At 34.6% G+C, this 23,593-nt stretch overlaps 1 protein-coding gene across 2 annotated transcripts in view; it reads left to right on the top strand.

Moving 5' to 3' along the window:
* LOC126828792 (mucin-2) overlaps positions 1–23,593 on the top strand; it is a 47,355-nt gene that overhangs the window by 8,556 nt on the left and 15,206 nt on the right. Inside the window, exon 2 of one of the 2 annotated variants that reach the window (XM_050558775.2) lies at positions 1,322–1,416. The gene's annotated coding sequence lies outside the window, so the exon portion shown is untranslated. Of the gene's footprint in view, positions 1–1,321; positions 1,417–7,400; positions 7,455–23,593 lie in introns of those variants that run through there. The other variant, XM_050558776.2, reaches the window with a different exon arrangement.

The following is a 23,593-nucleotide window of genomic DNA, read 5'->3' as shown; positions in this document are numbered from 1 at the left end:
AATCAGATTTTAGTGTGTTGTAAATGTTTTCATTTAATAAACAAATGCAGCAGCCCTTGTTGACTTCTCGGAAGACTTAGCTGCAGTGGGCGTAATTTATCAATTACATGAAATGAAATGGGGTTTAACGTCCTACTGTTCTGCTCCGACTGGACTAATGGAGATAGATTATCAATTACAACATTATTACATGTACCAAGCAGTACTTGAGTCCTGGAACCATATCTAGTTACCGTTATACAGTTAACATTGTAGTAACATTGCTTAATCTGAAAGTTTAGATTGACTTCTTGCTTGATTTCAGTGGCGGTGCACAGTAAAAAATTTTTTTTGTTTTCACCTTTTTTTTTTATCTCCCACATAGTCTACCTGAAAATGGTTAAATATGTATGCTTATTATTTGAAAACACAGGAAGTAAACAATTTTAACATCATCATGGAATGTTTTGTAATATTGTTTTCATTTGTAGTCCTGATTCAGATTTTTCTAGCCACATCTGACTTATATATGACTTCATGATTAGACTCTTTTTTTATCGATAATTTGTTAAAAAGATATAAATTCCTTTTGCTCATGCCCTAGAGAATAATTAAATTGCTATTAAGTGTTCAAAGTCATAAAATGAGCAGTTTGTTTTGAATTAACCTTTTTGTTGTTTTGTGTTTCTGTGAATTTGTAACCTTTTTTTTGAGATCATGAAAGCTTGAGTTATACAATGACTTTACTGTTAGAATGAGAGCACTTGCTATCTAGTGCCTGACTGAATAAGTCTTTCACCACTACACTGCTATCTAGAAATGGCTTATATTAATCAAAAAATTATAATGTTTATTATTGTATTAACAATAATATGAAATTAGATAATAAATTAAAGAATTTAATCATCTTTTTGTGATTTTAAATAGTAACCAGTCGTCGAAATTAAGACCTTTCTCTTACGGCACAAAAAATGAAAAATGCTGTGGCAGAATGGAACTGCTACGGCACCACAGCATTTTTTGTACACTAAAAGCAATACTTTTCTGAACTTTTCAAGATGGATCAATTTATTTATTATACATACATGTATGCAAAACAAAAACTAATGTAAGTGGTACATGTATTATACCATTATAGTTATTATTACTGTAGTGTCAAAAAGAGTGGAAGTAAGCTACATGTATCCATAAGCTTGAATATTTCGTGAAATTATGCCCTGACAGACGGGGGTTGTGTCAGCTTTTACCACGGGTTTGCCGTGGTTAATTTCGAGCGTTGCATATGCCTAACTAACTTGCCCAGTTGTATACTAATAGATTATTGGTCTATATATCTTTTCAGAATTTGTGTGACCACTAGAAACATAATTATAAGTTTTATCATCAAATTTACAACCTGAATCTTTGTGACAGGCGTTCATGAAGTCTTATGAAAGGGTAAGATTTTTTTTGTTATTGGCATTCATCATTAAACAATGTCTGTTAACTACATGCATTTTCCAGATGTTCTACACAGCATGCCACTTCTTTAATTGTAAGGACAAATACTAAATTGTACTGAACTTGCTCAAAGGAACTCGACAACTTGCAGCACTGTCCATTGATCGCTAAAACAAATTCAATAAAGATTTATAGGCTACAGATTTTAGAACTTCCGATATATAGTTTTCAATTACAGAACAGAAATTTAAGATTCCATTGCACCCATGATGCTTTAAAATTTGTATTATTTTCTGGAGACCCTTGAGACACCTCCCAGATTGCCACTGGATTTGATCATTATTTACTCGCCTAAAATTTCCAAACAGCATATGGTTCACAGGGTCGGATCTAGTAATTTTTGCAAAGGGGGGGGGGGGTACCAGGTTCCTGAGACAATGTATCTTTGGTGTTGGGGGGGGGGGGGGAGGTTGACCTGGTGACTTTAAACAGCTTTAATTGGTTTTACTGTCCAGATCGGGTAAAAATTATGCACCTGGTTGAATTTGATAAAGGATAAAGCACACAATTATGACACTTTTCTCATAAAAAGTGTTGTTTGACAATTTTCTTTTTATGTGGTGGGGGGGGGGGTGTACCCCCCAAACCCCCCTTCTGGGTCGGCCCTAGGTGTTTGCCTAGTATCTACAGGTACTTCAGACTACTTCGGTTTCCTCCCTCTACTGAACACCTGGGTTTTCCAGTTTTCCCCCACTGCTAAAGACCCCTACGTGCAAGCATATTATTGAAATAAAATTGAACCATGTTAGTCTCAAAATGACCTAGTTTGTATGGAGTGGACTTAAATTCCATTTCTCTCTTTATCTCTCTCTACGAAACACCTCTTTGCACAAGTGGATGTTTAACAAAATTTGTCTCCCTATCTTTCCATTCTTTCAATAAAAATTCCTCAATAAAATATCAAAGTTTTCAGGTCTGTACATATTTGCCATCGAACATGGTATTCATTTCATTTCAATTAGCTATCATAATAAGGACAGCACACCAGGTGATTAATACTTGATCCTGTGTGGAGTCAGAGCCACCTGAGGTTTATTTATCATCTTGAAAAATTCTCATCCATGTTCAATAAGCTATGAAATGTCACTAATGGTATGAAATCAGTGAAGCATAACTTTATAAGATAAGCGTAATACTTTATTGAATTCGAGTGTCTTGTCGACAAGATGGCACATTGATTTGGAAATCTTACTTTGTATGGTTGTTAAAAAAAATTATCATATGGCAAGACTACGATTGATGCTTCAATGAGTGACTCTGTGAGTACTGTGCAGAGTACCAACCAGGAGTTCCAGTGTTGGCAAATAAAATTTGTTGAGATTTTTCAACTCTAGTTTAACCTCAAGTCAGTGGTGCCGGACTACTGGTCTGGCAAGGTATGTACAGTGTTTTGACCCATGTACATGTAGTGTAGGCCAAAACCAACTTTAGGCTTGTAGGGCACAAGATCAGTTCTAAGCGTGGGTCCTTCTGAATGATTGAAGATAATGACTATCCAAATTGATCACACTTTTCTTTAACTTTGATAAACAATTTTTTGATCTGGCAGGGAGGTAGAATAAAGAGAATTGTTTAATCTTTCGAATATGAGATCCCACTGCTGAGGATAAACGTGTGCTGACTAGTCATTGTGGTCCTTCTGGCCTGATGCCTCTGAATGAGGGTGTCAAGATGTCATTGCCGAAAATTTTGAGGTTAACCCCATTTCATTTATGTCATCCATAGGATATTTATACATTCACATTCATAATGTGGACGTACATGTATATTGTTGATGGGCATTTTGAAATTTGGCATTCTTATTATTATACCCTAAGGATGATCCCTATTGTTTTTGGTACATGCAGATCCGTAGGGGTAGAACCATGCCCATTCTTTGTATATGTTTGTTTGTTGTTTACAGGCTGCATTTCTTAATGGATACACTTGAAACATTGCATACCCTAAATATCAATATTATTTTTGGTGCATTCACAACCCCCTGGGGCAGAGCCACGCTCATTTTCTTTTTGTGTGTATGAGTTGCCTACAGACAGCAATTCTTAATCGATCGTCTTTTTTGAAAACTTTTCATACTTTTTCCTTATACCCTAGGGATGACCTTTTTTTGGTGCATGCTTGACCCTCTGGGATGGAGCTACGCCCAATTTTTGTTTGTGTCTGTGTGTTGCCTACAGACCAAAATTCTTAACAGATCCTTTTGGAACTTTGCAAACTATTGATTTTGTTGCATGATCTGCCCCCTTGGGCAGTGCCACACCCCCTTTTTGTTAATATTTTGTCTGTAAATAATCTAAAAGTTGAAAATATTCACAGATTTGGATCCAATTTTTTGTCTACAGGCTGGAATTCTGAATGAATCATCTTGGAACGTGGCATATTTATTTCTTATACCGTAAGGATACATGTAGCAACTATTTATTTTGGTGCATGTCCTGACCCCCAGGGTTGGTGTCGCTACCACTTTTTTTATTAATTTTTTGTCTGTAAATACTCTACAAGTTGCAGTTATGAACAGATTTTGTTCAAATTCAGCATATCAATCATTTGAATAACAGGTTGGTACCTATTTATATTGTTCCATTTCTAACAACCCTGGGTCAGATCCATGATGCCCAATTTTTGTGTTATCTTCTACAGACTGCTATTCTGAATGGATTATTTTGGAACTTGGCATATTTATTCCTTATACCGTAAAGACAGCAACTACATGTATTTATTTTGGTGCATGCCCCAACCCCCTGGGGTTGTATCACACCCACTTTTTTGTTAATAATTAGTCTGTAAATTTTGTCAAAACAAACCCAACACCTAGCCTTCTGTGCCTCTTTGCCATATTACAGTTGTTGCAGCCATTTCATCATTCTCTTCATTTTAAGTTTTAAAAATACCATATCAATCAAAGCAAGAATGTGGACGTATATTGCAGCGGTAGCATTGCTCTTGTTTGAATAATTTATAAATTATTAGGACAGACACACTACTCCTTTTAATGTTGGTCCCGATATGACCTAGTTTGTTAAATTGGTGTTTTAACACCATTTTCTCTTTCGTTATTAGTCATAAAATGTTTTTCAACCAGGTACATACATTTATGTATAGTGCAATATTGTGTATTGACATTGTAATTGTGGTTGCCAAACTTCACGAATCGCTTCACTGACTTGGTGTAGTGAGTACCATATTGAACGTTATGCAGAGGCGTTAATCACAAGATTTGAGAGAGGAAATTGTTCAGAAGCACCAGTGCAAAACTGTCAGCAAGGCACATATAACATGGTCATATTGTCCCTGAACAATTGAGAGAAATAATTTATAGAATTTCGTTGCGGAATATTAGCGTAGGTGAAAGAAAGAGGAAAATGTCAATATTACATTAGAACTTATTTAACAAGCCTATTGATACGCTGATATTAACAAAAGTTTCACTCTGATGGAGCTTTTATGAAAATGAATTCCCCTGTAACGTAATTTTGATGAAAAAACTAATATGCTTTTATTACAAGATGGAGTCTAGCTAGGTACATGTATGTTCATGGATCACATGATTGTTGGACTTGTATAGACTTTCAAAAAATAAAAAAATGAATGCATTGGGAACACCGAGACAGGTACATGTACATGTAAGCGCAGACTGCAGAGGGACTGCACCACACACAATATGGGTTCTGTAAGATTAATTCCTACAGGAGCTAGGGTTAAATATTTCACTTTGAATTTGTATGGTCTTGATATAAAAACACAAAGGAATTGTTCATTGCTGAAAGAAAGTAGATTGATACATTTGTAATGGACATATATTTTTAGTTGGTTTACTGAAGCAATAAATACAAAGCTTGTTTAATTGAAAGAACTGCTTCCTGTTTGTAGTATACAATATCCATCTGATTAAATTAACAATGATTTTTGCCCCCCTCTCCCGCTTCAATTTTTTGAATTTTTAGTGGAATTGTTTTGACATGACTACCCCTCAGAATTTTTTGTGTATGATCAGTAATATATAAATTTTTTATTCATCAGTATCTTTATCATATAAATACTATTGTGGTACTTGTATACATGTATGTTAATAAATATTCTCAAAAAGACAAAAATGAAGGTGAAATTGTGTGGTTTTGCATAGTTTTTTGAGTATGAATAGATAAGGATGTGGCGGATATTGCATACTATCTCGATCGTGTTTTTGTGTTATTATCTAGAACTAGAACCTGTTTATAAAAACCAATCCCTCGTTGCCTGCTGCCATATCTCGGTTCAACGATTATTGAATTGAAGCAGGCACTAACTGAGATGGAAAGCAATAATTTCTATTCTCGCTACATTGGTTTCATCATTACCGTTATCGCTGATGCGTCTCGCATGCATGTCTCGAGTTTTCAGCCATCAATTCCAAAAGATAATCTTGCACGAAATCGTGGTATGCAGAATTAGAAAAACCATGGAGATGGCTGACATTGTCCTATACTGCTATTCCATTCTTTGAAGACTCTTGAGTGCAGAATTTCCCAATATTTCCACTCGGTCGATCACGTTCGCTTCCAACTTTCCACATGGTTGATATTTTTCAGTACTTCAGTTCAGAAATTTTTTTTTTCGCTGAAGTCTTTCACAGAAAACTTGATTAGGAATTTTTTTTAGTGAAACCTCTTTTATCTGAGTTTTGACAAGACTTAAAGTTTGTGATAAGTGAAGAAGAGAAGTCGCTCAGCCAGATAATTACATAATAAATGGAAACCGGTGAAGCACGGCAAGAAAACTAAACTAATTTCACGAAGTAGAATCATAGCTGGAGGATGTGAGCTACAGTTCCTTTCAGCATCCGTTATTACCTTTGTATTTTTTAGATTTATTTTTTATCATTTTACACATTAGATTTTCTAATTTTAATGTATGTTTTGCATGATGTACTTAGGATATAAAAATACTCTCTAAATCAACTGATTTTTGTATTCATATACAAACACTTACAAAAATACAGGTTTGTGTGTAGTACATTTGACAGAGTATGCTTACTTATTTTATCAAGAACAATTGATAATATGTTTAAATTTATTTGGGATTATAACCATGTTTATTTGTCAAAGGTAATATTTTAAAATTTGTGTTGAAATATGAACATTTATTTATCGAAATTCACTTCATTTTGTTTATGACTAAACTTTATTCCTATACACTTGAACAACATGTACCTAATGGTTGTGTGTATTTGTTCTTTTTTATTCAACTGAAAACCAGTACCTTTCAACTGGTGAATATTGATGGAAATAGTTGAGGCATTGTTGTTTCAGAACTTAGTTTAAAATAGTTCGATTTTCTTACTAAAAGACAATTATATTCAACCATGAATGAATGATTTTTGAAAGGAAGAAGCCTTCACCCATACATTAAAGTTATTCAGACGTGAAATGTGTTTTTCTTATCTATTATAGAGATTAACGATCGCATGCTCACCACTTCCAGTAATTCTCTCAGTGATGCTGAATTTGGACTGTAGGGCACAGCGCCATTATGGCGTCAATTTCCGTGTGGATGCTTTCCACGATTGAATAGTTTTTAAAATGTGCCTGCCAGTGTAGTTCAGGGGATGCGTTGAAGCAAAACCTAATGTAACTTGGCTACACTATCATTACTGGGCTAGTCCATTATTTTAAAGGGTGATTATTTGTTGTGATCACATGAATAATATGCGGGTCTTGTTGGGTTGGTTGGGCAATGTAGCATATCCATCCGTACGTACCAAAATTAACAATTGAAATTTTAGGGAAATTTCCTTTTGATATACCTTGTCAGTTGAACTTCAGAAGTCTCTCTTAGAATACAGTCCCCTGTTGCATGACATTGAAGAAAAACAAGTCCAGTAGAAGTGTGCAATGGCTCCCCTGTCATTATTTATAGAGACTGGGATTATTGAACCAGGATTATTTTACAATCACTAGAAACAACCATAGATTTGGACCAGGAACAGGGCCCTACACGTAAGTGCTACTCATCTTCTTCTTGGGGGATGATGCTCTTCAGAAAAAGATAAAAAAAAGACTCTGCTAACTCGAGTATCAAGCTAATACAATATAATAAAATGTGAAGCAACATATATAGACAAAATTTCAGCTCTATTGTTGTAACTTTGTCTACATATGTTTCTTCACATTTTGTTATATTGTATTAGCTTGAGAATATTGGGAGAATACTCTTCGAAACGTCGCCTAAATAAATCAGTAGAGCTGTCTTTCCATAAGTATGTGTATAGTTTATTTCTGATTTTTGTTTTGTTGCCATGTACATACACAAGTGCATAAAAACCCCTGATTTCAAGGATTGATTTCTTCAGTATACAGTGCTGTTCAGCCGTTTCCAGCAATCAGATATCATCATTGTACATTAAATTGGGGAATCCATGGAAATAAATCAACCCCACCCCCATCTAATTTATTTCCAAAAACCAGGTTACATGTATATGAAGAATGGGTTTGATTTGGCTAGGTATTTTGTACCTTTTATACGCTCACGTTTTTATGTGGACATATATTATTGTCGCCACTTTCCGTCCAGATGTCTGGACGTCCACAATATGTTTGTTGATACATGTACTCTATAGGACACAATTTATATAGGTTTATCTCCCAAAGATCTTGGTACCTTTCAATATTGGCATGTATCAGATCGTAACTCCATGGATTATGGCCCCTGATTATACAAAAATTTACTTTTTATACGTCCACATTCATAATGTGAACGTATTATGCCGTCGCCCCTGTCTGTGTGTGTGTGTGTGTGTGTGTATGTATGTGTGTGTGTGTGTGTGTGTGTGTGTCTGTGGTTCGCCTACAGGGCGCAATTCTTCATGGATTTTCTTCAAACTTGGTATACTTATTCCTTATACCCCAAGGAAGATCCCTATTGTTTTTGGTGCATGCCCGACCCCCCGGGGCAGAGCCACGCCCATTTCTAGTATTTGTTTGTTTGTCGTCTACAGGCCACATTTCTTAACTAATAATCTTGAAACTTTGCATACACATTCTTTGTACCCTAAGGAACATCCCTATCGTTTGGGGTGCATGCCCAACCCCCAGGGGCAGAGCCACGCCCATTTTCTTTTCGTGTGTCTTTGTGTCGCCTACAGGGCGCAATTCTTACTGGATTTTCTTCAAACTTGGTATACTTATTCCTTATACCCCAAGGAAGATCCCTATTGTTTTTGGTGCATGCCCGACCCCCAGGGGCAGAGCCACGCCCATTTCTAGTATTTGTTTGTTTGTCGTCTACAGGCCACATTTCTTAACTTATAATCTTGCATACACATTCTTTGTACCCTAAGGAACATCCCTATCGTTTGGGGTACATGCCCAACCCCCAGGGGCAGAGCCACGCCCATTTCCCATTTTCTTTTCGTGTGTCTTTGTGTCGCCTACAGGGCGCAATTCTTACTGGATTTTCTTCAAACTTGGTATACTTATTCCTTATACCCCAAGGAAGATCCCTATTGTTTTTGGTGCATGCCCGACCCCCAGGGGCAGAGCCACGCCCATTCCTTATATTTATTTATTTGTTTGTCATCTACAGACCGCATTTCTTAACGTATCAACTTTACATATTTATTCCTTATACCCTAAGGATGATCCCTATTGTTTTTAGTGCATGCTCGCCTCCCCGGGGCAGAGCCACGCCCATTTTTGTATTTGTTTGTTTGTCGTCTACAGGCCGCATTTCTTAACGTATCATCTTGAAACTTTGCATACTTATTCTTTGTACCCTCAGGAACATCCCTATCGTTTTGGGTGCATGCCCACCCCCCAGGGGCAAAGCCACGCCCATTTTCTTTTTCTATGTGTGTGTGTCGCCTACAGACCACAATTCTTAATCAATTGTCTTGAAATTTTTTCATATGAATTGCTTATACCCTAACGATGACCCCTATTGTTTTTTTACCCCCAGGGGCAGAGCCACGCCCATTTTCTTTTCTTTTTATGTCTGTGTGTCACCTACAGGCCACAATTCTTAATCAATCGTCTTGAAAATTTTTCATATGAATTGCTTATACCCTAAGTATGATCCCTATTGTTTTTGGTGCATGCCCGACCACCAGGGGTAGAGCCACGCCCATCCCTTATATTTATTTATTTGTTTGTCATCTACAGATCGCATTTCTTATCGTATCACCTTGAAACTTAGCATACATATTCCTTCTATCCTAAGGAACATCCCTATTAGTTGTGGTGAATACCCAACCCCCAGGGGCAGAGCTACGCCCATTTTCTTTTTTTATGTCTGTGTGTCACTTGCAGACCGCATTTCTTAATCGATCATCTTGAAATTTTTTTTAGACTTATTCCTTATAGCCTAAGGCTACGTTTTTACACTTATTCCTTAATCCTAAGGCTGGCCTCTATTATTATTTTTGGTGCATGCTCAACCCCTTGGGACAGAGTCACGCCTAATGTTTGTGTGTCTTGTGTTTTGCCTACAGGCCGCAATTCTTAACCGATCCTTTTGAAATGGGGATACCTATTCTAAACGTCATGCTTTTAGAATAAAGACATCGATTGTTTTAAAATAAAAATTGTGTTCTGTTAATGTGAACGAAACGTTAAACTGATAGCAGTCCTACAACCCAGTTTTATTTCACAGACCCTCAATGCAAACTGGACCATATCAAACAAAACAGGAATGTGGACGTATATTGCTGCGTTAGCGATGCTCTTGTTTAACCTATGGACACTCTATATAGGTCACAACTTTTATCCGATTTATAAATGTTTATAACCCTACGATCTCGATTCCTTTCGATATTCGCACATATCGGACTGCAACTTCCTGGATTATAGCCCCTAATTGAACGAAAAATCAGGTTTTTAACATGTGGTCCCCCTAGAGGTCACAATTTTTATCTGATTTAAAAAAACGTTTGAATATATCACCGATCCACCATTATGATGCTTGAGTTTGAATTTTGATTGACAAAATGGCTGCTCCCTGTCTGTAGTCAAATAATATGTAATATCAAGGTTGTGGACCATCTAGAGGTCACAATTTTTATCCCATTTTGATGAAACTTAAAATGTATGTTTATATCCCCAAAGATCTCACTTCCTTTAGATATTCGCACATATCAGACAAATAACTTTCTGGATTATGGCCCCTGATTGTAAGAAAAATCACATTTTTAGCTTGTGGATGTCACAATTTTTATCCCGATTTTAAAAAATGTTTAAATATATCATCCTTCCACCATAGTGAAGTTTGACTGAGAATATCAAGTAAATCGATACGAAACTGCTTGACAAAATTCTCGCTCCATGTACACAAATTGTATAAAAAAGAATGTAATACAAAGATTGGGGACCTCTAGACGTCACAATCTTTGTCCGATTTTGATGAGGCTTAAAAGGTATGTTAATATCCCAAAGATCTCAGTCCCTTTCGATATTCACGCATTTCAGACCATAACTTCTTGGATGAAGGCCAGGGCTGTCAGAAATTTTTCACAGTTGATTAGCACTGCTAATCAATAAGTCCGATTTTGCCAAATTTGATTAGCATATTTAAAATTGATTAGCAGTTTTTCAGTTTCAACACCTGAATAACAAGATATTACTTTAAAATTCATAACAAATGATTAGATTTCATTCTTAGATTTTTTTAACACTGCTACAGGTAACTGTGCAGTTTGTGAATGTGATTTAGACTTTTGGTTAGGTCTTATGTCTGAAGCCAATTCTTGCCAGTGGCTTCTGAAGCCCTGCTCATTTTAATTATTTCTTCGTTACGTTAGAAAACGAATTCGCCTGCTTTTTATCATGTGTTACTATTTTTGTTCAGTAGGACACACGCAGAATATTAACGAATAAACTCGATTAACCAAAAACACACAATATATATAAACAATATTATTTTACGTAAATTCTTACTTTGATTTCTCATTTTACAATACATTTACATGTATTTATTTTTTTCAAATTGAATACTGATAATTACTCGAAATTGACATGTCTCGCAACACGAGTAGTACCATTTGATTCCTTATTTCTGGTTTAATAGTCCCTATTCATAGTCTGGGTAGTTCGAGAAGAAAATGTCACATGGAGAATTCAGTTTTGTTTTTAAATTTTATTTGACATTATATACACATTAAAAGTGTTGAGAAAGCCTTCTTAGTCTTCAAAATGTGGATAAATCTTAGTGTCAATATCCCAAATGACAGGCATATTAATGATTCCCAATTACTGCGAATCAAAAACGTAAGATTTTAATTTTTGATTAGCAACAGACAAAATATGTATCGCAAATTGGGCTGCGGTACTGGTTGTGGCAGCTCTGATTATGACCCCTGAACTTATAGTACGAAAAATCAAGTTTATTTTAAACTTGTTCTCTAACCATCCCTTGCAAAGTGTGGGTGTATCTTGCCTGGCAACCACTGGTTTTATTGGTTTGGGGTTTTATTTCCCTACAGGGCCAAAAATGATGTAAAATATACCACCAGGTAGGCCACTTGGATAATTAAATGTTGTGTGCTGCTGAATTTGTAATATGTGTGCGAAAGCTGTAACCCCCCTGCATTACAATGAACTGGTTTGTTTAACGATGCATTGATTCTGATGAGTTTAATCTAAAAGAATCGCTTCACTGGTTCCCGTGGTAATCATTCCAACACGAACAGACTTCACTCAACCGATCTTTCTCTCTCTTCTTATTCATGTATAAGATCAGTTAGTCTGTGGACATTACATTCGATGTGAAACTTGTGTATTTTGTACTGATATTTGAAATATTTATTGAAATACTGTGAACAATACTTAAAGATTTTTAACTTTTAATACAATTTAATTTTTTTTTTTAACACAATAATATCTATAATTCAAGTGGTACCATACTATATAACTGCCATACAATTGTGGTAAGTGTTCTTGAATTGAGCTGTGTAAGGCAGTAAATAATAAAACTTGTTCTTCTAGTGTACAAATATACTATTTGAGCTCATGAAGCTTTACTAAGTGCAATGTGCAAAGACATACCGCGTGGTGATAAACTCTGACAATAGTATATATTGTATGGTGTAATATTGATAATTAATGATCGGTATTTCTCTGGATAATCTGGTTGCTTTTGTTATAATGTCAAGATATGGTGGATTAAATTTTAACCCGATTTAAATCAGGAGTTATATTTTTAAGCCTATGGACATTAATTTAATCTTCAGATAAGTGGAGGGTAATATTTACAGTATTGACAATGAAGCCGTAAGTATGGACAATAATACAAAAGAAATTAATCACATTGTTAAATTCTAAGTAAATGAGGTGTGATACCAGGCAGGGTATGCTTACTGCCCAGAACAGCTGATACCATCTCTCATTTGAGAAGTTCACATTGCTGACAATCATTTACTGTAGGCCTACTTCTGTCTTAAAACGAGTAAGCATTTGATTGGGTTTAATTTTGCATTAACAGTTTGTCTTAAAAAGTAACTAGAGCTGGCTAATTGGTATATATATATTGGTATTTTAAAAGTTTATGGCACAGATTTAGAACCTGTGTTTGTATCTAAAATTGTATCTAAAAACAAGAAATTATCTCAAAAGGAAGCATGAGTTTCAGTTCAGCGACCCCCAAAAATTAGATTTCTATTTCCATGTCTTGAAGTTTGGAAATAAAGAGAACATCTGATATCTTTGATAATATACTACATGTATAGAAACATTGTGAACAATTACAAAAAACCTGATTTTTTCTTTGTAAGAAAAGAAAAGGATCTGGAGCAATATGTTTTAAAACTAACTACCCTGGTGGTATATAGATGTACCAGGAGATAAATTATTAATGAAGGAAACCAGTTGATGCATAGAATAAACATACAATGTAGGTATAAATTGAAATTTAAAACATACTGATGTGCAATGTAGCGTAAAGTGTGCATGTAAATAAATTTTGTCTTGGGGTATACATGTATACTTTGTTGATTTGGGGGGAATTTTTCTCCACTATATGATAAAATGAGTTTTTGCATGAATGCATATAATTTATGAGATCTCTGTGCAATGTTATCTAGGGTACAGGTTTTTTTTTCTTCTTCTTTGATATTATGAGCTCAGGTTTGCATGAATGCATATTTACATGTTTAAGGTTGCTATTTTTGTTCAAAAGGATTTGAAGTTGTAATATGAATACCCTGAATGCTAGAAACTGTTATATATAAGTTTTATTTATGTTATGTCACGGTTGATATCATTTCCTTCTTGTGTTTCAAAGTCACGCTGAATTAATTATTGGATAGATGTCAGACTTTTTGAGAAACACACCAGTACTTATGTCACATAAAATTCCAATATTCCTTGGTACAGAAAGGCAGACATTAAATACAGGAATGTTTGAACTTGAAGTGGGGTTCTCTACATGTACATAAGCTTACAGTACACTTAAAGGGAAAGTTTAATCGTTACTGTTTTCACTCTGTACAATTTTTCGCAATATTAATCAAAGTAGGTACATGATAATTTTTGGCTTTCCGTTTCTTTTGATGAAATGAACCCTTTAAATATGTGAATTTAAGGCAATGAACATGCCTAGTAATTAATAAGTGTAAATCATGGAATCTGATTTGTGTAAAGATTCTCATTTCTATGGCTCTTACATGTGATTCACAGAAAGTATTATGAAAAGATTAAGTAAATTAGGTAATGAGAAGAATTAAACATGCATTATGCAAGACCTGAATCTGCCTAATGCAGATCTTTCTTTAGGTCTTAAATGATATCTTAAATTATTAATTTGACATTAACTTATCAAGATCATAATCAACTCTTGATGCCATCATTAGCCTGCGATATTTAGTGGATTTGAATACGTTTTGTGATGAATGATTTAACGTAAAAATGGATAAATGAGACTTTGCAACGGTAGTAATCACAATCAAGGCTAGCCTAAAATTGAATCGCTGATATCTCGGTTCAGAGTGATGTAATTTGACTGAAATTTACAGCATATTCTGTTCTCATCTTATTTTTAATTATTGTAGCGAGAATTGTCAGCTCTTCATGTAATCTTACCTAATGCCCCTTAAATAATTTCAGGTAGAAGGTTTCGAATAGTAAATACTACAGTCCTAGGAAATTGGGCTTTATACAAGATTTTAAAAAATCCACTAGCTTGGTGCTCAGGGCTACCAAAAATAACTTACGGGCTAGTGACCTATTTAACTGTACTTGTCCTGGGATAGTGTCCCTTTCACTGCTGAGTTTTTATAGTTTGTGAATTAAACTAGTGATATAGATGAATAAACTGTAAAATAAACCACTTTATTTCTCCAATCCAACACCAGTTTAATTTTTCTCGGTTTAAAGACGGCAAGTCTTTAACTCAATATAATTCACAGTCTTCGACATTGCAAACACAACGTATTGGTCAGTTTAAATCAGTATTGATGTTTTTATCTTACCATGAAAAGTTGGGCTTCTGATATCCAATGTTTAAGAAAAAAATGAAAATTTTAATATTGACACACGAATCGTGTGCCAGAATGCTTTCGAGCGCCAGTTGTATGAAGCGACTCGGTGGATGAGGCCAAACATATCCCATGTACGAGAATACTACCGGTGTAGACTGAAATAACCAGGTGCCAAAGACTGTCATTCAATTTTGACTTTCCGCGTACATAACTGATTAGAATTTACAGTAAAAACAGAAACCATTGAATGTAAATCAGTTTATATATATATTCACATTACATTATTATATGCGTTGCAACCCATTTGTGTCCATTTCTAGGTGCCAAAGAATAGAGATTTAGCACATAGGCCAATAACATATGGACCATACCCGTATTGGATACGGGTGTTGATGTAGTTTTAAAGTACTGTTTTATAAAGAAGACAAATGATGTTTCGACATCACAGATGTTTTGCTTTCATTTTCTGCAGTATAAATGAGGACACATAATTTTGGAGGAATATTATCTACTAGCGTGGATTTAAAGCAGGTACGAGTCGGTATGCTTATTTTCTTATTTCTATCATAGTGCGAAGATACATAATTTTGTAGGAATATCGTTGACATCAATTTGAATACCGTACAGGAATTAAATATGAAAAATAGCGAGGTGCACATATTTTTTTTGTATTGAGAACACATGCTACAATGTATATAACATAAAAATATTTGTAGTTGAAGTCTATTAGAGGGAGTGGAAGCTTATTGACAGCATTTTCTGAAGCTAACAAACGACTTCTTGAGACCTAATTCTGGCCTCTATTAACCCCAACTAAAAATGTCTGACCGGCCAAATTATAGCATCTCTGATGTACATTTATTATGCCTGTGTGCAAGGGAGGAGAATTTTGCGCAGACTTTAGCATTCCCATCCACTCTTCTTCAATTATTCCATCTATCAAGTTACACGCAAGCTAATATTAACGGTGGTACCTTGTCCAACTACAGACTAGTGGGAATGAATACCAGACTAGTGTCTGACAGTAGACTACTAACCCTGGGCTAGTGGATTGAAAATTCTTTTTACACCCCTAGCTTTAATTAAACAGATATTTGATTTCTGTTGATGTTTACCCACTCAATGATCATTAAGAACATATCTCCAAGAGTTCAAAGGAACACATTAATAATTATAAGCAAATAATTTTGGATTCAGAGCATTCTCATAGGTTAATCTGTGCATTTCTAGGCCGCAATGAGATACAAGTCTCTTGTCGAATCTCCTCAGAAAATCCTGACTATAACTATTGTCTATAGTACATGTAAATGTATTGTTTTGTTGGTCATTGTTGTGTTGCAATTCTCAGACAACTACATGTACTGAAGTGATACTATACTAATAGACTAACAATGAACTACACATATTGATCTGTGTTAACATAAACTGGAGTTAAATCTCTAAACATTATTATAATGGTGCCTGTTTGTTTTTCTACAAGGTTGATTGCTACATGTTGTAATCTCACAGGTATGGCCATTGTTAAATCGTTTGTTCATTCAGACAGTGGATACTCAGACAAAATGCTAACAATACTAATAATGTACTAGGGCTTGTTTATTTGTACTGCATGGTTGTGTGTCGCTACGCTTGAATGCCCTAATCTTGGTCAAGATAAGAATAGCGGTTTGTGTATTTAGTGGTCACATTTGTTCATCCAGCCAGTAGCGAGTGATGGTCTGCTTGTCCAGCCTGGTCAATCATTGATCGACTGTCTCAATAATAATTGTGTCTGTAATTTAGTTGTTGGCTGGACAGGAAGTGTGACTAGTGATGTTATCTTTATGGCTCACTTGCTTTACTAATGAGTATGTATCTATGGTACTAAAGTAGGTGTGCTCTCTGTAGTTTAATGCTTGACTGTTCTGCACCAATGTAAATAATGAAGATGGGTATACACCAAACAATGTGCTATAAATATAAATATAAAGGGAGATTTTGCCCTGACAGCAGTGTTTCGGTTTACTCTTCGAATTGCGTACACGGTACATGCGAATGATTATACAGAATCTCGTTTTTTCTTCCCATCCAAATGATTAGCCCTCCTTTCAGCACCACTAAAAGGGAAAAATCAGGCAGTAAATCTTGAGGAACGTTCTTGGATCAAACCTAGGACTCATCATACATGTAGGTCAGCACTTACTGCTGAGACAGTGTGGCTTCCCATATGGATTAAAGGTTCACGGATGAGAGTGTGTCATCTGTAGTTTTTGATTTAGGCTAATATAGTGAACTATTCATGTTTGTATTTAATGTTATTGTGTAGAAATATTGCTTATGCTAATTCTAACCTTAACATTGAGTCACTGTTATTTTTTATTCACAACATGATACATCATAAGGTCTATCATTGAGTCAAATTGCGTGGTTTTGATTCTCGGGTTGTATGCGACAACGAGTAGGTCCTCTGGTTTTTCTCCCACTGCTAAAAAAGACCCCTACATGCAAGCCAATTATTGAAATAAAATTGAACCATATGTTAGTCCCGAAATGACCTAGTTTGTGTTGAATGGAGTTAAACTCTCCCTCTCTCCCTCACTCTCAACATGATAGTTTAGTCACTAAGTACATGTAAAAGCACAAATTTACAGTTTGAAAGAAATTCAACCACTTGCAAATTGACCTATTCTATTCACGGAAAGATATATTGACTAATTATACAAGCACATTACCTGGAGATGTATGTGCTAATTCTTGACAATTAGTTCTATCATTTGTAAATGAGAAAATAAAGTAGGTGTTATTTTTATTCACATAATGATATCTTGGGCACTAAGTAATTTTAAGAACTAGAATTTACAGTTTGACATTTAATCGGAAAGACAAAGACTCGACATCAGTCAAATAAAATTGGATCATCAGGTTTTCATTTTGCATAAATTTGGGGGTATCAGATATTGAGACTGGGAGCATGCTTGTCCCTCCTCCATGAAGTTTGGAAGTGGAATGACATGTTATTAAAAATCTACACAAATGAATTTTTATAACATTATTAACATCAAGGCAACAGGAAATCGTTCCCTTTATGCAAAGTTTAGTTTCAGTTATGAATTAAAGGTTTCGGTTGTCTAACAAATGATTCAAATGTATATCTCCACATTGACTCAAACCATGTTTGTAAAACAAATTTTGTGTAGAATCGATTCAACTTTAGTTTAAGAGCTGCTTAACCCCTGCAACCAGGCCTTGACCACAACATATTGTGAAGCCCTTATATTTACAATGCAATACCAGGATACTTGCACTAGGGACCGGGTATCGTCCAGATTTTACGAAAAAAGGAAAGAAACTACGCTTATCATCTAGAATTTAATACACGTATCCAGTTAATAGATTGGTGTCAAGAATGTGTTAAATGCCGTCAAGATTCACCAAAAACCGCCCAGTTTGTGCTACCGTGTAGATTAAGAAACACTGTTTACTTTTGACATCGAACGTCTGCTTTACGACCGTCCAGTTTCTCAGGATGTTTTTTAGAAATGAACACTATTATTTTTTTTTTGAAAGGGGTTTAGTTTTTAGATAAGCGTAGTTTCTTTCCTTTTTTCTTAAAATCTGGACGATACCAGGTCCATAGTGTTGGTATGTTGTCCCTTTAAGTTGTTTAATATGATTGATAAAAGATGATATAATGCGCTCAGCATTGTTTACCTCACACACACAAAGTAAATCTGGTTACTGTCTTCACCTTGGGTCAAAAGGTCATTTCATGCTTGAGTGAATCAAGTAATTATCTTGATTAAAGTGAGTGATTTTTATCCACTAATTAATAAGCCGGCCATGCATCTGCCTGAAGATTGACCTCCTGATATGGTCTTTAATGGAACTTTCAATAACCTTTGCAAATGAGATGCTTTACTGTCTTTACCACCAATGGAATAGATAAAGACAATACATGTTGGTAAAAGAAATAACTAGTGTTGATGCCATGTCTAGGATTAGCAAGAAAACACAGATGTAATTAATTTTGAATAATATCATACTGAAATTAATGTTTGACTTATCTAAATATCGAAAATGTCACTCATTAGCAAGAAAACATAGATGTAATTAATTTTGAATAATATCATACTGAAATTAATGTTTGACTTATCTAAATATCGAAAATATAACCACTGTCCTTTTTGTTGAAAAGTGCTAAAAAATGTATCAATATGATGACTTGGTATACCTGTCTCAAATTTTGCATATAATCGAATTTGAACACATGATGTATACACAGTGCCAATTCAAAATTCACACCCAGCGCAGAATTTCAAAGCTTGCTTTCTTTTAAGTCTTAATTCCTGTGTTCAACTATGACTGCTGTTATGTATTATAAGATTAACTAGTGTTGTGTACACTTTTCACTGGCATGCAGGTAAAAGATCCTTTGGCAGTTGGAATTTGATATAAGACTAGGCCATAGTGCAGCTGCCCTGGCAAAATTTCCCTCATAGCACACTGTATGGCATATGCCTGTCTTCATTAGCCTAGTAGGAGCAGAACAGTAGGAAATTATACTTTTACACTTTTCACTTTCTTAAAATATATTTTCATTTAGTTTGAGGTTATTGTAGTATTTGGACTATGAGTTTAAATGTTATATTTTGACTTAGTTGTCCATACCTGGGGTTTTGCTCAAATGAATAAGAATATTTTAATTTGTTTCATACTTTACGTATGTGATACTTTTGATACTTTTTATACTATCATAAGTTAATTCAGTCAAACTTTAAAAAGATTTTTTGTGCGTTGAAATTGGTATCCGGTTTTAGCTAATGTATTCATGGGTGTGTCCTTTTACATGTACCTTTGCAGTTGGTAGGATTAAACATTTGGTCTTTAAAACTCAGTAATATCATTTATCATGAATTAAATTGTCAAAACTTTCATCATTCGAAAAAAGTGTTTTTGTTGCATGAATAGCGGTTTCTCTAAACAGTATTCTTAGCATGGCGGCGGGTATATTATACCATAATTGGTTAATGAGACCAGCTCTATTGGACTTGCAAATATCCAGTTATTTGCAGGCCGAATCATTGTGGGAGACAAAAAATATAAAATCTTTTGATTACATTGCATTGTATATAAAATATGTTGGAACTTTGAAGGGATGTACATGTAATTTTAGGCATGAATAAACAAGTGTAGAGCTAGTCACATTTAGGGCTCCTATTGGATCTTTGATACCAGTTTTCTGTTGTCATTAAAATGGGTCCAGCTGATAATCTATCAGTTAATTTTCTCAATTAAAATCAATCATATTTAGAGATTCGGTTTTGAGATTTGAATATTTAGAAATCTATAATGTCCCTTTTCTGATAATATAAGTTTAATTGCAAGAGACCAGAGCTGTCTACATTGACTTTGTTTGCATAATACACATATACATGGGAGTATAAAGCTGATATAGTTTGTGATGTGTGACTGTGTAAAAAAAAGTGATATACGCCAGAATGTATGGGTGTAGTCAAGCGAGGACAGAAGTTTGTTTGTATTCACTTGTATTATCTCGTTATATTTCTTCGTCAAATGCAACCATAAGGTAGGGTATACGTGACAAAATCCAGTATATTGGTAAAAAGAAAATGTCATTGATAGTATGTGCATTCTTTTCAGTTGGTGTGGTAAATTCAGTTACATAAAGCTGTTTTTGTATTTATTAAAAAAAATCATGGCTTTGAATCTCAGCATGTGTGGAGAAGAAGCTTCTTAATTTTTGAAGCCCCTTTTTGAGGGGTGGGGGGTTGGATGACTGAATGGTTAGGACTTAAATCCATCTCTCTCTCTCTCTCTCTCTCTCTCTCTCTCTCTCTTGTCCTTTGTACACCTGTGATGGAAATTGAATAAGAGTAAGTTGAAACATCCCTGTTCTGGCAGAATTCTTTGTAACATTGCATGCATGACCATTAAAATTTGCATGTAAGTTGGTCATCTTGAGAATTGTTGAAGTTTGTAATGAAAATATTTTGTGTGCTTTTCTACTGGAAATAAGTATCTTTCTAGATACTGTGGTTTATTCCCAGGCATAATGTATCTGATCAAATATTTTTTCCAGAGAATCTATACAGATTTACAGGTGCAGGGGAATCTGGAAAAGAATTAAAACATCTAAGTGGAAGATTCCAGCAACTCCTGTTTTATTGTATAGATATATTTTAAACACAAAATCAACTTCTGTATTTTTATAGATATATTAACACAAAATCAACTTCTGGGGTTTTTTTTTATAGATATATTAACACAAAATCAAATTCTATTTTATATATAGATATATTAACACTTTTTCTAATGACACATAATCTGTTCTTCCGGAGTTTATGAGAATCCTCTACTTAGTTGTTAAAATCCATTCCATTAATGCCAATGAATGCATATGTGTATAATACCATTGTGCGTTTTCTGTATATTTTTTTCTGAAGTGTTGTATTACCTTAGTGAATTGTCCAACCTTACCTTAGTTAGCCATTGTAGCATGACGAATAGCGAGGTGGATAATATTAATAGGTTTATTCTAGCGTGTTATTATAATGTGAAGCCGTTATTGATTGCATAATGTACATGTACTGGTAAGCTTATTCAATTTCCTTAAAATAAATGGTTTTGACGCATTAGATTACATGTATGTTCAATGAAGGGTGTTTATATTGCATATAGAAATGTAGTGTGGTAACTGATAAGAATAGGGACAAAATTAATATAGGTTTATAAACTTGTGTAGTGCCGTATTCAAGTTAACAATATGATTACTAAAAAAAAATTTGAAATAGAGGTTCTCATTTATTACTGCATGTAATGTTAGTAGGCCTATGAATACAGGATATCTTTTTAACAACAACAAAAAATCATGTCATTCTTTAATTGCAATACCTGATAAAACTGGGTTTTGTAGTAACCATACTGTGCAGAGTACTGACAAGTCTTGAAATAAAGGTTAAGTGGTGCTTATTTAAGTTTTGGTGATAGGTTCGTCTGTCTGCCACAAATTTATATCTGTCTAGAACTAACTACGTGTAAAAAAAAAAAGCAGTGATAAAGATACTCTTATAAAACTTTGTGCACTACGTCATACATGTAGATGTAGTGACTGTATTGAATGCTTATTAAAAGGCCCTGGTGTGGGTTTCTTGATGACCCTACTTAAGTTATGCAATGTTTTCTTTGGAGTGTTGATTTAGTAGAATATTAATAGTGCATGTGCTATCAAATGTATGGTTTTGTTTGAATGATATTGTATGTAATATATTTAAACCTTAAATAAATCCAAATATTCAACGCACTTGAATATTTAAACAAACAATGTACTCGGTCAAAATTAACACAAAACAAATTGAATGGTTTTATCCCCCCACGTTTTCATGTAGACATGTTTGTGGACACTCTACAGGTCACAATTTTTACCCGATTTTGATGAAACTTAAAATCTATCGAGTGTACAAAAAATCATGTTTTTAGCTTGCGGACCCTCTAGAGGTCACAATTTTTATCTGATTTTAAAAACCGTTTATATATCAATGTTACACAATAGTGATGGTTGAGTTGGGATTTCGTGAAAATCGGACCGAAACTGCCTGAGAAAATGGACGCTCCATGTCTGCAAATAGTGTAAAAGTATGTAATAGCAAGGTTGTGAACACGCTAGAGGTCACAATTTTTATCTGATTTTGATGAAACTTAAAATGTATGTTTATTACCCAAAGATCTCGGTTCCTGTTGATACTCGTACATCTCAGAATGTAACTTCATAACTTCCTTTACAGGGTTCCCGCGGTCCTTGAAAATCCTTGAATATCCTTAAATTTAAAATTTCATTTTCAAGGTCTTGAATATCCTTGAATTTCGCGGAAATAGGAAAATATCCTTGAATTTCAGTTGAGATCCTTAATTTTGTTTCAAATGTCTTCAATTCCTTTTAAATATGAGATTATAACGATAGTTGGTAATGTTTTGGTTATTTTTAAGATGAAAAAATGTAACTTTAGGTTAAAAATGTCCTTGAAAATCCTTGAATTTGACGTATATTTATCCTTGAAAAAATGTTTGACGAAGCCGCGGGAACCCTGCTTTATTATGGCCCCTGATTACATGTATATGCAAATATTATAAAAGTATGTAATACCAAGGTTGGGGACCCTCTAGAGGTCACAATTTGCATCCGATCTTTATGAAACTTACTGTATATGTTTGCATTCCAAAGATCTGGGTTCCTTTTGATACTTGCACATATCGAATCATAGCTTCCTGGATTTATTGGCCCCAGATTGTACAAAAAATCTTTCCTTTTTTTTTTCTTTTAGCTTATTCTCTGTCCATCTCTTGTAAAATGTAGTCAGATTTTGCATGGCAATCGCTTGTTGTTCACACAGCTGAAAATTAATTAGTACGTGCAATTGTTAGCTTAAATAGTCTTGTTTTTATGTTTATTGCCAAAACTTGTAAGTCTTAGGGATGAATAAAAAAAAAGTGCAGCAATGACATTTAATGATTAATTCAAGAATAATGATTTGTTGTACAAAATGTCCCAGTAGAGCATTTTATTTAAGGTCTTATATTCTCAGGCATGGAAGTAATGATTTTTGTTATCTACGTTAAAAATATCAGTAAGATAACAGAAAGAGATAAAACTCAGCAAGACATGCAACCACAGCAACT

This window comes from Patella vulgata, chromosome 7, assembly GCF_932274485.2.
Source record: "Patella vulgata chromosome 7, xgPatVulg1.2, whole genome shotgun sequence".
Taxonomy (NCBI): Eukaryota; Metazoa; Mollusca; class Gastropoda; family Patellidae; genus Patella; species Patella vulgata.
Note: the sequence above shows the minus strand (reverse complement) of the source record. Positions and strands in the feature narration are given on the sequence as shown.